This window comes from Bubalus kerabau, chromosome 12 (assembly GCF_029407905.1).
Source record: "Bubalus kerabau isolate K-KA32 ecotype Philippines breed swamp buffalo chromosome 12, PCC_UOA_SB_1v2, whole genome shotgun sequence".
NCBI lineage: Eukaryota > Metazoa > Chordata > Mammalia > Artiodactyla > Bovidae > Bubalus > Bubalus kerabau.
In genome coordinates this window covers 74,476,035-74,480,807 of record NC_073635.1, presented here as the reverse complement: position 1 = coordinate 74,480,807, position 4,773 = coordinate 74,476,035, and positions in this window count along the sequence as shown.

Here is a 4,773-nt window from a genome sequence, read left to right as displayed (position 1 = left end):
AGCCTTGTCTAACTCAATGAAACTAAGCAATGCCCTGTGGGGCCACCCAAGATGGGTGGGCCATGGTGGAGAGGTCTGACAGAATGTGGTCCACTGCAGAAGGGGATGGCAAACCACTTCAGTATTCTTGCCTTGAGAACCCCATGAACAGTATGAAAAGGCAGAATGATAGGATACTGAAAGAGGAACTCCACAGGTCAGTAGGTGCCCAATATGCTACTAGAGATCAGTGGAGAACTAACTCCAGAAAGAATGAAGGGATGGAGCCAAAGCAAACACAATACCCAGTTGTGGATGTGACTGGTGATAGAAGCAAGGTCCGATGCTGTAAAGAGCAATATTGCATAGGAACCTGGAATTTTAGGTCCATAAATCAAGGCAAATTGGAAGTGGTCAAACAGGAGATGGCAAGAGTGAATGTCAACATTCTAGGAATCAGTGAACTCAAATGGACTGGAATGCGTGAATTTAACTCAGATGACCATTATATCTACTCCTGCCGGCAGGAATCCCTTAGAAGAAATGGAGTAGCCATCATGGTCAACAAAAGAGTTCGAAATGCAGTACTTGGATGCAATCTGAAAAACGACAGAATGATCTCTGTTTATTTCCAAGGCAAACCATTCAATATCACAGTAATCCAAGTCTATGCCCCAACCAGTAACACTGAAGAAGCTGAAGTTGAGGGTTCTATGAAGACCTACAAGACATAACTACAAGAACTAACACCCAAAAAAGATGTCCTTTTCATTATAGGGGACTGGAATGCAAAAGTAGGAAGTCAAGAAACACCTGGAGTAACAGGCAAATTTGGAATATGCAATGAAGCAGGGCAAAGGCTAATAGAGTTTTGCCAAGAGAATGCACAGGTCATAGCAAACACCCTCTTCCAACAACACAAGAGAAGATTCTACACATGGACATCACCAGATGGTCAACACCAAAATCAGATTGATTATATTCTTTGCAGCCAAAGATGGAAAAGCTCTATACAGTCAGCAAAAACAAGACCAGGAGCTGACTGTGGCTCAGATCATGAGCTCCTCACTGACAAATTCAGATTTAAATTGAAGAAAGTAGGGAAAACCTCTAGACCATTCAGGTATGACCTATATAAAATCCCTTATGATTATACAGTGGAAGTCAGAAATAGATTTAAGGGACTAAATCTGATAGAGTGCCTGATGATACTATGGACGGAGGTTCCTGATATTGTACAGGACACAGGGATCAAGACCATCCCCATGGAAAAGAAATGCAAAAAAGCAAAATGGCTGTCTGGGGAGGTCTTACAAACAGCTGTGAAAAGAAGAGAAGTGAAAAGCAAAGGAATAAAGGAAAGATATAAGCATCTGAATGCAGAGTTACCAAGAATAGCAAGAAGAGATAAGAAAGCCTTCCTCAGCGATCAACGCAAAGAAATAGAGGAAAACAACAGAATGGGAAAGACTAGAGATCTCTTCAAGAAAATCAGAGATACCAAGGGAACATTTCATGCAAAGATGGGCTCGATAAAGGACAGAAATGGTATGGACCTAACAGAAGCAGAAGATATTAAGAAGGGGTGGCAAGAATACACAGAAGAACTGTGCAAAAAAGATCTTCATGACCCAGATAATCACGATGGTGTGATCACTCACCTAGAGCCAGACATCCTGGAATATGAAGTCAAGTGGGCCTTAAAAAGCATCACTACGAACAAAGCTAGGGGAGGTGATGGAATTCCAGTTAAGCTATTTCAAATCCTGAAAGATGATGCTGTGAAAGTGCCTCACTCAATATGCCAGCAAATTTGGAAAATTCAGCAGTGGCCACAGGACTGGAAAAGTTCAGTTTTCATTCCAGTCCCAAAGAAAGGCAATGCCAAACAATGCTCAAACTATCACACAATTGCACTCATCTCACATGCTAGTAAAGTAATGCTCAAAATTCTCCAAGCCAGGCTTCAACAATACGTGAACCGTGAACTTCCTGATGTTCAAACCGGTTTTAGAAAAGACAGAGGAATCAGAGATCAAATTGCCAACATCCTTTGGATCACTGAAAAAGCAAGCGAATTCCAGAAAAACATCTATTTTTGCTTTATTGACTATGCCAAAGCCTTTGACTGTGTGGATCACAATAAACTGTGGAAAATTCTTAAAGAGATGGAAATACCAGACCACCTGATCTGCCTCTTGAGAAATCTGTATGCAGGTCAGGAAGCAACAGTTAGAACTGGACATGGAACAACAGACTGGTTCCAAATAGGAAAAGGAGTACGTCAAGGCCGTATATTGTCACCCTGCTTATTTAACTTATATGCAGAGTACATCATGAGAAACGCTGGACTGGAAGAAACACAAGCTGGAATCAAGAGTGCTGGGAGAAATCTCAATAACCTCAGATATGCAGATGACACCACCCTTATGGCAGAAAGTGAAGAGGAACTAAAAAGCCTCTTGATGAAAGTGAAAGAGGAGAGTGAAAAAGTTGGCTTAAAGCTCAACATTCAGAAAGCAAAGATCATGGCATCCAGTGCCATCACTTCATGGGAAATAGATGGGGAAACAGTGGAAACAGTGTCAGACTTTATTTTCGGGGGCTCCAAAATCACTGCAGATGGTGACTTCAGCCATGACATTAAGACGCTTACTCCTTGGAAGGAAAGTTATGTCCAACCTTGATAATATATTGAAAAGAAGAGACATTACTTTGCTAACAAAGGTCCATCTAGTCAAGGCTACGGTTTTTCCAATGGTCATGTATGGATGTGTGAGAGTTGGACTGTGAAGAAATCTGAGCACCAAAAGAATTGATGCTTTTGAACTGTGGTGTTGGAGAAGACTCTTGAGAGTCCCTTGGACTGCAAGGAGATTCGACCAGTGCATTCTAAAGGAGATCAGCCCTGGGATTTCTTTGGAAAAGGAATGATGCTAAAGCTGAAACTCCAGTACTTTGGCCACCTCATGTGAAGAGTTGATTCATTGGAAAAGACTCTGATGCTGGGAGGGATTGGGGGCAGGAGGTGAAGGGGATAACAGAGGATGAGATAGCTGGATGGCATCACTGACTCGATGGATGTGAGTCTGAGTGAACTCTGGGAGTTGGTGATGGACAGGGAGGCCTGGCGTGCTGCAATTCATGGGGTCGCAAAGAGTTGGACATGACTGAGCGACTGAACTGAATTGAAAGTTTACATATGGAATCTAGAAAGATAGCACTGAAGAGTTTATTTGCAGGGCAGCAATGGAGAAACAGACATAGAGAACAGACTTACAGACATGGAGAGAGGGGAGGAGAGGCTGAAATGTATCGAGAGAGTAACATGGAAACTTACATTACCATATGTAAAATAGATAGCCAATGGGAATTTGCTGTATGTCTCAGGGAACTCAAACAGGGACTCTGTATAAATCTAGAGGGGTGGGATTGGGAGGGAGGTTCAAGAGAGAGGGGATATATGTCTAACTATGGCTGATTCATGTTGAGGTTTGACAGAAAACAAAATTCTGTAATGCAATTATCTTCAATTAAAAAATAAATAAAATTAAAAAAAAAAGATTCCAGAGGTTTCAAGGACCCCATCCCCAAGGTGGTCCTCTAGAGTGGAAGCAGAATATTCACAATAAGAAACTGTTAGTTGCTCAGTCATGTCTGACTCTTTGTGAGCCCATGAACTATAGCCTGCCAGGCTCCTCTGTCCATGAATTTTCCAGGCAAGAATACTGAAGTGGGTTCCATTTCATTCTCTGGGGATCTTCCTGACCCAGGGATCAAGCCCAGGTCTTCTACACTGCAAGAAGTTTCTTTACCATCTGAGCCACCAGGAAAGGAAAGGGGCTTGCCAAATACACACCCTACTCCAGGCTGTGTGTCCAAGGCAGAAGCAAAACATGTTCAAGAATAGTGTCCTCGTTCATTATATAAAAAAATCATCCTTTTTATACACATGAAGTTTGTCACAACTGGGTATCAGGATACACAGTGAGAAAGTCACAGAGAGAGTGGGAGGGAGACCTGGTCATAGACTCAGGTCAGAAGGAGCTCCATGCAGTTGCAATGTAGCTGTCACTTAGGAATATGGGAAAAGGTAGGGATGTTACTGGAAGACTACAAAGGTGCAGGACACTAATTAGATAAAGGAAGCTGTTCATAAGCTGCTTGCTTAGGAAAAAAAGGAGGGGTACTTTAGTTCAGAACTGAGGAGTATAATTATTCTATAAACCCTGATGGGAAAGGGGGCAGTTTGGGGGAAAAAAAAAACCGAGCCTATCTTATACTGAATACTAAATGAAATTCTAGCTGCCTTTGTTGTTAGAAAAAGAAGGGTAAAAGAATAAAACACTTACTGAATTTTAGATGATGCTGGGATCTTAAAAAAGATATTTCAAAAGCAACAGGAGAAAAAGAGGCTCAATATAATTAATGATATATAATGTAAAACCTCAACTAAATTACAATACAAATGAAAATCTGGCAAAGTATTATAAACACTATTGCAAGTTATTTTAAAACTATAAATGCCATTAAAAGACAATTAAAAAACAACAAATAGATAGTAAGTTCAGTTCAGTTGCTCAGTCAGGTCCGACTCTTTGTGACCCCATGTGGACTGCAGCACACCAGGCCTCTGTGTCCATCACCAACTACTGGAGTTAACTCAAACTTATGTCCATTGAGTCGGTATTTCCATCCAACCCTCTGATCCTCAGTCTTCCCCTTCTTCCTGCCTTCAGTCCTTCCCAGCATCAGGGTCTTTTCCAATGAGTCAGTTCTTCCCATCAGGTGACC